At 53.2% G+C, this 13,563-nt stretch overlaps 1 protein-coding gene across 1 annotated transcript in view; it reads right to left on the bottom strand.

Moving 5' to 3' along the window:
• The window catches only part of TSPAN14 (tetraspanin 14), a 79,644-nt gene extending 66,246 nt beyond the window's left edge, over nucleotides 1-13,398 (bottom strand). Inside the window, exon 1 of the mRNA XM_075560987.1 lies at nucleotides 13,298-13,398. The gene's annotated coding sequence lies outside the window, so the exon portion shown is untranslated. The remainder of the gene's footprint in view (nucleotides 1-13,297) is intronic.
• Nucleotides 13,399-13,563: the final 165 nt, after the last annotated feature.

The following is a 13,563-nucleotide window of genomic DNA, read 5'->3' as shown; positions in this document are numbered from 1 at the left end:
AAAGACATGGTTTCTCGACCATCGGAGGCTAATTCCTACACCATTTTCAGTTAGGACCAGGCGTGGAGGAAGATGGAACTTTTGGCTGGAAGCAGCTTTTTCTACCAAGTGAGAGCTCAAGTATCCACACATAGCCTCTTTCACATAAACACACACATGCAGAGTACACCACACCCTCAGAGGCCACAGACCCATGTGGATGGCTGTCAGGTCCCCTGCAGAGTCAGGGCCACTGATGCAATGACAGAGGGCCCTGCCAGAGCAGGGGGGAGGGGGGGAAGCTCTTTCCTAAAAGGACGCTAGAGGTACACCACCGGGCCTTTTCCGGGTGGGAAGATTCATGTCCTAAGAGCTTCCACCAGAGCTGAGCCTCCTGCTATCCCCAGAGGCTTAAGAGCCCCGAGGTGCAGAACAAAGAAGCATAGCTGTCAGGGCTGAGACACCCCAGACTGTACACCAAGGCACAAAGAGGGGACTTGTGAGACTTACAGCAACCCAGCCACATGCCTGGCCCTCACCCAAGGATACAGCTGGGCCAGGAGAGTCCAAACAGAACCCACTCGGAGGGTAGTGGGCAGCTGGCCAACAAGCAGGGCACCTGACACTCCACTCACTATGCAGCTGCTCATAGGGGGCTCTGGACACAGGGGCAGGGGTAGGCACTGTAAACTGGGGGAGGGGGGGGAAGGGGTGGCATGCCAGGGATGGGGACAGGGGAGATTAGCAGAGATACCCACAAGGCATGATGGCAAGGGAAAGAGCCAGCCCAGGAGGCTGAGCAAGAGCTGGGCAGCTCACTAAGCACCACAGAACAAAGGAGGGGCCAGGACAGGCTTCTATTAAGCATAATGGGCTCCGGATTCAGCAACAATAGCAAAACTAGCCACCCTGCCCCCCAAAATCGCACAATGGGAGACAGCAGGAAACCAGGACAGAGCCCCTGAATAGCTCCACTCTACATCCCAGGCCCCACCCCCTCCGCCCTCAGGTCAGCCCTAGCTGCCACTGCCACAATAGAACAGTGTATTTCAGAGGCCCCAAGCCCGCACAAGAAAGCCGTGAGCATGGGAAGTTCTGGAATTCTCAGGGGCTGCATGCAGTGAGAGGAGCAATTCTCTACATGTATGTAGGGGGGTGGGGTGGGAGTGAAGAGCAGGAGCATGGTAGCCATCTGCAGCAGAGTGAATTACTTTTATGGCCCACAGAGCCATCAAAAAACACTGGAGATGCATAGAAAGCCCCATCGTTCTCCTGGACAGCTGCAGGTGGTTAGGAACTGTTAGCAACCTAATTTGCAACCATTGTACATCCCACCAAATGACTGGGTGGGGCTGTGCAAATGAGGTACCTAAGGTCCACCAAGGAGAGTGCCTAGTTTGCCAATAACGTACATAAGGTTCATGGCACCCTTGGGGGGGCGAGAACAAGGTCATTTAGGTGTATGAAACGCTTCATGAGGGTATACAGATCACTTCTGTCATCCTGCTGGTTTAGAAGAGACTCAATCCCAGCGCACAGCGGGGCTCCTACCACCAAGAAGAGCCAGGCAGGAGTGGAGCACATCCTTGGGAGCCAGGGTCTGTTTTCTGGGAGCCTCCTAGACTCAGGAGAGAGCACAGTGACACCAGAGAAGGAGCGAGGTGAGGGAACGCCAGCAGAGAAACTGCACTGAAGCAACAGAACCAGGAAGCGAGTATGAAACGACACCGAGGGTTTTCTGGCCCACAGAATGAAAATGCTGGGTATCTCTGAGCAAGAAGTCTGCTGGGAGTGCAGGGTGCCCCTAGGCACGTTATCAGTGGAGCTCAAGAGCTCTGTAACACTCACCCAAGGTGGTCAGAGGGTAGACCAGCCCAAGAGGCCAGAAAACCAGGGGGAGGCTTTCCTTGGGGCTCAGGCATGGCTATCCTGACTGAAGAACTGTATCCTGAGTCTTTCCTGATCCTGAACTGTAACCTGTTACTTCCCTCATCAATCACATCATAATGAGTGTGGTCTGAGAGTTCTGTGTGGGCACTGCAAGGTGTTAATGAACCCAACAAAGAAGTAGACAGTGCTAGGACCAGTTGGTGTCAAAATTGGCAAAAATGATAGGGAGGAGACATATCCGATTTCTTCATAGGAATCACCCTTGAGCTGATCTGCAGATGGTCATTCTCCCCTCTGGTGAAGTTAGAGGTTAGATGGCCCCACCAGGGCAGAGCCCATGAATATCTTCACTATCCACACCCAGCCCCCAACCCCTCTGCCTCCCAGTTCAGTCCTAGCTGCCAGGGCTACAATAGAGTCCTGTTGAAGAGGCCCACGCCTGGCTAAAACAAAGCTATAGGCATGACGCGCCCTGCACCTCTCAGCGCCTGCGTGCACTGTAGTGCCTGGAAATTCTCTATGTGTGGGGGAGGGGACAGGTCGCAAACCGGTCTGAGCGTCACAATGCCAGGGGCATGGTAGCCCCCTTTCCATTTAGGGCGCATCTGCCAGCCAGAGCCACAAGTCTGGAATACACAGTGGCCACAGAAGGGGGGAACCACGGGGAGAAAGTGGATGGCTCCCAAGTGCACCCTCCTCCTAGTCTAGAAACATCTCCCTCCTCGTCCGTCCCAGGAGGCACAAGATAAAGGGAGAAATCCCTCACCTGGTCTTACGCTATGTTTCTGTACTGAATGCAAGCTGCCTGCTCAAAACAGAAAAAACATCTATTATTTAGGTCAGGTGCCTCTGATGATCTTTGAAAGTCACAGAATGGTAGGCGAGCCCAATGTGGCCAGAAGTTGAGCTACAGATGGGACACCTCAGAGCAGCCAGATTTCACGGGACAGGGACCACACCCAGGAGAACCTGACTTCTGAAAGCCCGTGCCATTCCCAGCCTGCTCTTCAGCCTCAGGGTGCCCAAGCTCTGCACCCCCCTGGGGGGCAGCTCACTGCTTGCTCAAAGAAGCCCACCTGCCTGCCTCTGCAGACTCCACTGCCTCCTCACACGCACATCCGCCCCAGTGCACAGGCGCTGTGACCCACGGGGCACAGCCAGGGCTGCAAACAACAGGTGCCAAGGGCGCTCGTGAGACAGGTGGGCCCACTGGACCAGCACACCAGCCCCACCCCACGGTGTGTCCGCCCAGCTCTAGCTGCCCCCAGGGTGGAAATACAAGATCCTTCCAGAAGAAAACCTCAGACACTCCTCTTCCTGTCTGCATCAAACTGCGCTTCTTTTCCTGCCAGGCGCCTGATGCCCCTACTCCACGGGGCATCAACATGAACAAGGCACTGTCCGGAGCTGAGGCCACACATCGGCGGAGGCTCACAGAGGGCGGCGTGCCATGTGAGAGAGGCCGGGCTGTGTGTTCGAAAACGGAACGACCCCCAGATGAACTGTGGCGTGAGGAGCAGTCAGTGCACACCTCTGGGACCCGCACGCGGGGTGTGCAGACGCGGAACTAGACACTGACCCCCTGCTGGCTGGGGCCTCTGGAGAGCCAAGCTGAAGGGGCCCGGGATGGAAATACTTCACTGTTACTGCCTGACGTTTTTCTGATTATTTTTAAGTCATGATAATAGTTTTCCAAATAAGTTATACCTAAATTAATATCTGAAACTCCTGATGCTTGTGGCTAGCGGCACAAGAGTCTACAAGCAGCTCCTCATGGCTCCCCAGAACAAAGAGTAGGAGGAATGGAGGGGAGAAGGGAGGGGGTGGGCACGGGAATGAAGGAGGAGAGTGGAAGGCGGAAGGGTTTGCCAGCCTCCCGGATAAAGAAAGGCTTAGAGATCTCAAGCTTGTAACTCCACCCTACGTCCCGCAGCAGAAAGAAAGTAGTTTTCCAGGAAGACCATGAGTGCGGACTGTGAAACCAAGCCCAACCCCCTCCGTGTAAAACTCTACATTCCCAAATGCCACCCCACCAGCACCCCACTAGCCAGCCCGTGGACTGGTCAGCCAGCAGTACCATCTCTCGGCCCTCCCCAGTATCAGCAAGGTTTAAGGTCCCAATGTTATGAATAGATCCCAATTTTAGCAGCTAAGGGAAGCTGTATCAACAGATTTCTAGGCCTGGCTCAAGTCCAAAGACAAGCTAAAAACAGTTTCTCCAAACTCCTAGCTCAAGCCCTAATCCCTTAACCACTCAACTCCATATATCTTTCAGGAAGTAGAAGTAGCAAGACAGGGTTGTGCAATGCATTTGTGTACTGTTTCCTTACTGAAGGGATGCGAAGATGTTGCTTAAAAGCCTCCCTTCTGCAGCACATCAATAAAGTCTCTGCACTCAGAGCAATGAGCAGGTCCTACCAAGCAACAATGTTCCCCCTGAGGAAGGTCTCAGATCCGCCCTGCTCTGCCCATTACAAAGGAGAACTGACCAGACCATCTGGGTGAGAGAATGGAGGTGAGGGCTGGGGAGGTAGTCCCAGCTCTTCCTGGACAAAATTCCTCCCTCAAGGTCACCACAGTGGACACACCCAGGTGACAAAGAAAGAAGAAATCCAAGGTGAACATAAGAAATTATTGTTACAAATCATACACATCTCGATTCAATGTTTTTCAAAATGTGAAGCCACTGTTTCTCAACATATCCTCCCACCTGGGCCTATACATTTCTGAAGGCAGCGTTTCCCATCTCTCAACCGTTTCCAAAAAAAAAATCTGCCCTCTTCAACTTACAATACACTGTCTTCCCCGGCCTCAAACTGATCCTTTTCAATGCCCTTTGAGTTTAGGGAACAAAAAAAAACTCAGGGACAAGAACTGGGCTCTAGGGTGGCTGGGGTCAGGATTCCTAACAAAGTTTTCAGAGGACAGCCCCCTTGCTAGTCCAGAAGAAGGATCAAGGGCGCTGTGAAAAGGATGGGGGAGGGAGGGGCTTGGTACAACTTTCCTCACCTTTCTCTCCCCAATTCAGTTTTCAATTTTCTTAAAACTTCTTCATCGTAAGCCTCCAATCACCATCCTGTGTCCTTTGAGAGAATCTATCAGGATAACCTCTTTGGAGTTCCAGAAAATTGTCCTCGTAACCTTCTGAGCCGACCCTGTGCCTTGACTGGATCTGGCCCAGGTAGTTTCAGAAGTGACTCTTTTCACGGACTTTTGTTTCTTAAGGCATTCCTCATGAGACCAAGTGTATTATTGAGAGAACTTGCCTGCAGCCACCCACAATCATGTGTAAACACATTTTGTTTGGAATAAGCCCATGCATGTATGGACTAGAACCTAGCACCAACACTTTTTTACTTGTCTGTTGCCTCTATTGTAGGGTGTGATTTCTTTCTCTCTTTTTTTGGTTCAATAGTTTTATTGGCATATAATTAATATAGCATACCATTCAACAGTTCAAACACATCAAAAAGTGTTACACAATCATCACCTCAATCCTTGTACCCACTGTTGTTTCCTGCCAACTTCCCCTACCACACCCGCAAGGAACCATGAATCCAGTTCCTGTCTCTACAGATTTACCTATCCTGGATTTCATATTCAGGAAAACAGTTTTAAACATAGACAAAAGAAGCTATAAGAATGACACAGTAAAATAGTTATAAATTTCAATCCAAAAGGAAGCAGAAAATATTTAAAAACTAGAACACATTTAAATGGATTATAAGGGAGATCAAATGATAGGGTGCTGTATTTTAACCTAACTGCATCTGCGACAATCCACTTTCCAAAGCATTCTGAATTTAGCAAGGCTAAATTTACATCCCTGGTTCATGGTAAGAAAGGATTCATGAGCTTATTCCACGTGTATTTCGCCTTCACTCTGTTTTCTAACTGAAACAGCTTTAAAGTCAAAAGGGAGACCAAATGAAAAGGTCCTATATTTTGACGTAACCACATCTGCCATAATAGACTTTACAATGCTGTCCGATAACAGGTCTATACACATCCCTCAACTCTGACCAGGGGCTTAATCCATGCAAATGAAATTTGGGCTTCCCCCTGTTATCCAGTCTTCTGCAAAACAAATGTTCACAATTTAAGCTCTGCTACCATTCCCTCGTCTAGATTTGAATTTTATTATTTACCATCCTTGGATCACACAGGCTGATGTGCTTCTTCTGCGTGGACTTAGTTGATGTCTCACTTAGGATGGCTGCTTGTTTGAAAACAAGCCTTTAAGACGCCAGACGTTATTCTGTCTGATAATTGATCTAGTTCTTAGTTGCCTCATTCTGTTCTAGTACCCATGTCATAAGATCGAATTATTCTTAAGATTGGTGCCAGAATTAAGTGGAAGCCCAAAATCCATTCCTGCATCTACGGGGTTTATATGTCTCTGGTTCCCCTTACAGACATCATTGTCATTTTATGTTATAGAACATGACCACTCATGCCCCTGGAACATCACCTCCACTGCCATCAAGTCAGTGATAACTCAGTGACTCTCTAGAGCCGGGCAGAACTGCCCCTGTGAGTGTAGGACATGCCTTTTAATGGCTGGTATAATGGTCAACAAAACCTAAAACCCATTGCCAAGTTGATTCCAACTCATAGTGGCCCCACATAGAGTCTTTGAGATCGTTCTCCCTGGAACCAGAGTGGGGGGAGGGGGGTATGAATCGTAGACCTCGAGTTTATCCCACAGAGCCACCAGCCTCGAAATTAAGGCGCACACATGAGAGTTCCCAAGTAATATAAGTACTTAACAGAAAAGAAGTCTCTTCCTCTCTGTACAGCCAGCACCAGCTCTCAGTATCTCTTGCTCGGAGCCCCATCATCTCATCAGACCAAGACCAAGCCCTCAGAAACCAGGTAGTCGCCTCTAGTAATGACTGCCCTACCAGCCCAGCTGTCCTCCTGAGACCAGCTTTAGGACTACCTACTCCAAGAGTCCCTGGATAGAAACTGCACACCCTGCTTACTATAGCGATACATATGCCTCATCCACACACACACACACACACACACACACACACACACTCATTCACTCACTCACACTGCACTTCCCTCATTATCTCAGAGGTCTTGGCAGCAACACCCACACCACCTCTGGCTCTGTTCTGAGCAGCCACCTCAAATGCACTTGTGTTCCTTGTTTCACAGGAAACACCTGAGACAGGAGACATGACTAAGAGACAGGTAGTACAGAGCACAACTCTTTCCCTGTAAGAGGTAAGGCAAGACCTCCATGGACCCAAAAGTTCTCTTCGTAGCCTCTTTTTTGCTCACAACAATGGGTTCCCAGGTTTCTGAAAAGATGGCTGAGACAGGAGGGTCCCACAGGTTCCTAGGTGCTGAGAGAGGGCCGTGGGAGAGGCTGGAGGGGCTAAGCACGTAGAGAAGAGAGGCAGAGAGGGCACTGAGAATGGACTGATTGGGAACAGGGATCTCAAGGCCTCAGCCAGGAGCTCCAGCCTAGAGGCCCCTGCCGTGGAAGGAGCGTACTTCCCCGAGCTTAGTCGGGCAGTGAGACAGCAGTCCCTAGACAGATGGAGGAGAGGGAGGTGTTCACAAAGTCATCAGACCGGTTTGGCAACCAGAAAGAAAGTCAAGTGGGAAGCAGGCACAGCAAGAGTATCAGGGACCAATGGTGCTTTGGTCTCACAGACAACAGCTGCAGAGCACTGGTGCAGGCCCAGCGCTATTCCCTGGGGGTGCCCAGGGACAAGGAGGCAAGAGATAGAGGCGAATAGAAAAAGTGTACCCAGCTTCGGGAAACGAGGACGCGATGCATGTCCTCAAGAACGTACAATGCTCTGAGTGGGGATGAACTCGGACCTGTACAAGGTCCAGCATGGGAGCAGGGATGCCCCCAAGTCTTCCTGGGCTGGGGCTGGGCCGATGAACAGCACTGAAAGGTTTGACTGGAGCTGAAAGGTTGGCATCAGACAGCCAATCACAGGCCAGGGGGGAAAACATCAGGGAGTCCCTGGAGAAGAGCAGGGCCTCTGTAGGAGAAAGATTCCGGCAGTTACAGCTGGCTCTCTCCTAGGCAACAGGTTGCTCCATTCCTAACAGCCACATCTACTCCAGTTCCTGCAGTGCAGCTAGCTGACACACTGAAGGAAGCCTAGCGTAAGTCTGTAAGCATCTCCACCCGGGACTTCTGTCCTGCCCTCCTCCAAACCTCACCATCCAGCAGTCAGGTCTCGGCCAGGCACAGCCCGAGGCCTCCTCCTCTCTGGCTCACCCTGATCTCACCCTCTGCTTCCGGCTGGCTCACCAAGCCTCCCACATGTGCAACATGGTTCTGCACAACATCTGACGGTGGAAGGAAGGGTCCAGTGCCCTCACTTCCTGCTGTACCTGAGTCTGGGACAGGACACTCATGGCAACCACATCAATCTCATGAATTGGGAATCAGAACTGTGACTCCCAATTCCAGGGGACACAGAGTCTGGGGCAGTCCAGGAGTGTACCCCAGAGGCAACACTGCCAATCGCCAAGGTTGCTAAATAGCGCAGGCACGGGGGGGGGGGGGGGGGGGGGGGGGCTCTACCTTCTGCTTTCTCAGTCCCACTCAGATGACCAGGCCAGCCTGCCAGCCTCCATCAAGAGTTTTGCCCCACCCAACTCCCTTGAGGCCCACAGAAGGGAAGAGGTAGGGTTTGCTGAACTCTGCTGAGAGTTGGTGGGCCCAAACCTGGTGGCTTTGGGTTCCTGCTTGTCAAACCCAAAGCTGGCTCTTCAGCTCACAGCAACTCTGCGAGACAGCCGCACTGATGCAAAAACCAAGTCCAGAAGGAAGGCAAAGAAGTCAGAAGGCATGCTAGGCCGCTCAGCTGGAAATGAGCCACAGCCCGAGCTGGCCTCTCCACTCTTGAGTCTAAGCATGCTATTTACCCTTGTGGTGTAGCAGAAACACACTTTCCCCGTTCAGGCCCCGGGCTGTCTAAACCCAAGAAAACACACAGAGGAGACACCAGGCATGTAGACATTCCACACACTGAATGATAGAGGCCAAGCAGAAACACAAACACTCACCTAGGCCTCCCTGGGGACTCTCTTGTGGACACCACCATCAAGCCCTCCACTCCACAGATGGGAAAGAGGAGGAAATAGGCCAAGAAAAAAGAGCCAACACTAGGCACAGGAACCTACCATCTCACCCCTTCACCACTGCCTGCTGGTCCTGCTGGGAGCCATCAGAAACCCAGGAGGGAAGAAGAGCAGAGTTGAAAGAGGAGGGGAATCTGATTAACCAGAGGAGGTGAGTCCATCCTTCAGGAACTCTCACCACCTCTACATTCCACACACCAGGCGGGCAGGCTCAGCCCCAGATCCCAGAAAAGGGATGGCCAAGAGGCAGGGGCTGCTAAGGTGCATCCACACGTTTCAGGAAGGTGGCAGCCTGCACTGAAGAGCATGCAGCTGAGAAAAGATAAGATGCCAGAGTAGTTAATGAAGGGGAAGGCAGGTGTGGGGAACTGAGAAACAGGAACAGAGTGTATGCGGGCAAATTCTTTATTCTCATATTTAAGAAGCCTGGGAGGCCAGAATTCTGGGTGCAGAGAGGCCGCCACACTTGTGAGTTGGAGATGAGCCCCAGTCACATTCTCATAATTAAAAATCATTCCCACAATATCCTCCCATCATAGTGCTACCTTAAAGTTACCTCTTACAAAGCACATAGCTGATTGCTATCTGGCCTCCAGCTCTATCTACAGGAGCAGACATGTTGCTATTGCTCTCCCTGCTCAGGGGACAGTCAGTCCCCCTTATCTGCTCCCAGCACTGGTGTTAGGTTACTCCTCCAAAGAACTCAGGGACCTTCAGGGTTAAAGAAACTATATACAATGATTTAAGAATACATTCTCCCACCTCTGCCCTTCCCACGCCTGACCTGGTTCTTGATACCATAGAGGAGGTGAACACCCCAAAACTTTTGTCTCTAAATTTCTTCCCCTCAATTACACAATGATCCTTTAGGACCCATCCGGATGTAGGCTGGATCCCACAGGCAGGAGCCCACCTTCCCTCTCCATGGGCACTAACACCCTTCTTTAAAGGTCACCAAGACCCAGCAGCAGGGAAGGGGAGCAGGGATCACTACCCAAGGTCACAACCCCTAAAGCACAGGGTCTGAGCTGCACACAACCCTAGCTAGAGTTCTTAGTCTGAAACTCAGAGACAAAAGTAAACAGAAGACTACCAGGGGCAGGGGCAGAGAAGGGAGGAGGGGGCTGCAGAGTTATTACTAAATGGGCATAATATTTGTATTTGGGTGATAAAATGTTTGGAAAATAGTGATGGTTACACAGTATTCAGAAAGTAACTGAGGCCATAAAATTGTACTCTTAAAAATGGATACAATGGTCAGTTTTAAGATATATATATATATATATGATCACAATTTAAGAATTCCAAGCAAGAAATCTGCCGCTACGTCTGGGCTCAAGAATGAATGAATGAATGAGCAGGAGACCCAGGGAACATCACTTGTCCACAGCCGGAGACTGAGAATGCTACTTCTGTCCATCTCTGACCTCCCTAATAAGCACTCTTGTTCATCCCCAAAATGTGTCACCTCAGCCCTTCTTTAACACAATACTAGCTCATGATCATTGTTCTAGTCAGCACAGACGGATACATTGCGAACAATGGCACCAGTATGCCAACCCTGGGCAGAGGTCACAGAGGCAGTGGGGTGGGGGTGAGGGGGAACATGTATTGCCCCCCTTCCATCCTCTTTCTTTGCCCTTAGAGGTTCAGTCTGGCCATGTGACTGGCTTTGACCAATGAAACGACACTTCCAGGTGGAAATTTTTAAGAATCAGCTCCAGGAGTGCTTGACTCAATTGATGTATGTATGGATTGTGATAAGAGTTGTATGAGTCCCAATAAAATGATTTTTAAAAAAAGAATTAGGTCCAGATAGGCTTTGCTCTGTCCCTCTTCTCAGGTGACCAGCAAAGTTCCAATTAGTCCGCCTGGACCCCACAGTGAGGGCAAAGACATATATAATAACAATGTAAAAAACGGGTGTGTGGTGTGAGTGAGATTTCTTGCTCTAAGCCTTGGAAATTTGAGATTGCTGTCACCGCGGTCAACTTTAATCTGCCCAGTCTGGCTGTGACTCTCCAATCTCCCCCATCTTCTATGCAGAGGAGTTTAGAGAAACAGACAATGATCACCAGGGGTGCCCCCTACTGTATGTCCAGCCTGAGCCTGAGCCCTGAGGAGGATGAAGATGCTCAGAAGCAGGGGATAAGAACTCCTGCCCTGAGGATAACTTCCTTTCACTCGGGTCAAGTGTGTTCACAACACTTATCATCTTTAGCCATCTCTGGGAGGAAGTCGCAGGCTGTTTCAGAAACCCCTGGTCCAGTTTCCTCACCTGCAACAGGGGGCCATGCAGGGCTGCTCCAACAGATTAAATGAAGTCATGCAAGTAAAGTTCCCACAACAGTGCTTGGCTTTTCTGCCACTCCCTTCTACATTAGTAAGCCTACCCAAAGTGGTATTTCTATAACCTTATCCAAAACCTTCTCTCGACTGTAAGCCCAGCAAAGGGTGCCCAGAAGTAGCACAATGGCATATTGTAAACATTGCCAAACTGAGAGCTTAACCCACAGGAAGTTAAAAAATGTCAAATTCCTGAGTACAAGGTGGCCAGTGAGAGAGAGAGAGAGAGAGACCTGGGAAAATGTTTTGAGACCCCAGGGCTCCCCCTGGTCTCCAAAAGAACTTCACTACCAACAAGTGACACACACACACCAAACCCCACCCCACCCTGCACCCGCCTACCCCCAAACGAGATGCACTCACCTGTCCCCAAAGACTATCGTCACTTAGCTGGTAAAGGTAGTAACGGACCTTTCCAGAACCCCTTTCGTCTCAGTACCATTTATTCCTAGAGACGGCCACAAGCCTCCAGACTCCTATGACCTGAGCAATGCTGCTAAGCCAAGACCATAAACGTGACTAAGCACCTGCCTCCCTACCACACACCCAGGCTACGCTTGCAACCCCTGGAAGCTAAGCCAATCAAGCCTGGCACCATAGGGAAGCTCCATCAGGGTTTCTGACACGAATTAAGGATCTCCTTGGGGATTACCGGGGGGGGGGGGGGGGGGGGGGGGGCCTTGGTGGCGCAGTGGTTCTGGCCTGGGCTGCAAGCTGCACACTGCAAGGTCAAGAATTCAAAACCACCAGCTGCTCTGTGGGAAAAAATAGTCCCATAAAGAATTGATGTCTCAAACCCACAGAGGCTGTTCTAGTCTGTCCTTAGGGTCGTTAGGAGTCGGAATTGACCGATGGCAGTGAGTTCTTTAATGTTCGCGGGGTAGCGCGGCACTGCTGTGCAGAGATGCCCGGCAGCCTACACCCCAGGTTTCTCCTGGGAGTCAGAGGTCAAGGCTTTTTTTGACGGCTTGGCAGGCGGCTGGACTCACTCCCACACCCCCAGGACGCCCGAGTGGGTGTCCGCATCGCATCTTAAGAGAGCGAGACCCCCACAAGTTCCTCTGCAGGCACTGCCTGGAGACCTGAGACTCCCCAGACTCCAGCGCCAGGGGCAGGTGAGGGGTGCCCACCCCACAGCTCTCCCGGAGCCCCACACCCACCAGGCCAGCGCTCAAGCGGCGACTTCCCGACTTCCTCGACTCCCCCAGCCCGGGCCGCTATGGGCAGATCGACTTTAGATCTCAGTTGAGTGTGCCCTAAACCTGGAGTCGAAGGCCCCCTCCACTCACGCACCGCAGACCCACTTATCTCAGGGAGCAGCGATGGCCCGGGACCAGCCAACTCCGTAGCCAACCGGGCACCCAACGCGGCCGAAGCAGCGGGTAGGTCACGACCCACTCCAACTCCGACCGCCCCAAACTCGCGCGGCACGGAGGCACAGCCGCCCGCGGACGGGGCCCGGAGCGCGCCCGGGCGTGCGCGGCAGGCCCACGGGGCGGCCGTCCCAAGCTCCCGCGGCGGGCGGCCTAGGGCCCAGGGGCGGCGGCGCGGGCGCGCACCGTGCCAGGGCCTCGCTCGGCCTGTGACCCAGCCGGAAAACGCGCACACGCCGGGGAAGCGGGCTCCGGGCGAGGGCAGGGCGAGGGCCGGGGCCGGGGCGGGCGCAGGGCGGCCGGCCCCTCCGGCCCCGGCGCGAGTGCGATCCGGGCGCCCGCCCCGAAGCCGGCGGCGCCCACTCCGCCGCGCGCCCCAAGAGTTGGGCTCCGCCGGCTCAGCGCCGAGGCCTCCAGCCCCTGGCGGGCAGACAAAGCCGGCGCCCACCCCGGGCTGGACGGAAGGCGTCCGAGGGCCGAGCCCGGGAGCCGGCTACCGCCCCGACGCCCAAAGGGGCTCGGGAGGCCGGCGGCGGACAATGAGGGCGCAGGGCCCCGCGCTGCCGCGGGGCGCCGAAGCCACTCACCCGGGTCGGGAGGCGCGGCGCGGCGCGGCTGCGGCGGAGAAGTTGGAGTAAGTTGGGCGGCGGGGGGCAGAGGGCGCGACTCGGAGCGTCCGGGCGGCGGGGCGGGGCGGGGCGGGGCGCGCGGGCGCGGGGCGGGGACGCGGCGCGGGGCTGCGAGCGAGGGGCGCCTCTGCCCGGCGTCGCTGGCGCTGCCCACGCGCCCCGGCCCCGCCCCTGCCCTTCCTGGGGCCCCTCCCCCGCCGCCCCGCCTTCGCGCTCGCGCCCAC

This window comes from Tenrec ecaudatus, chromosome 10 (assembly GCF_050624435.1).
Source record: "Tenrec ecaudatus isolate mTenEca1 chromosome 10, mTenEca1.hap1, whole genome shotgun sequence".
Taxonomy (NCBI): domain Eukaryota; kingdom Metazoa; phylum Chordata; class Mammalia; order Afrosoricida; family Tenrecidae; genus Tenrec; species Tenrec ecaudatus.
The sequence above is the reverse complement of the archived record's forward strand: the minus strand, read 5'-3'. Positions and strand labels throughout refer to the sequence as shown.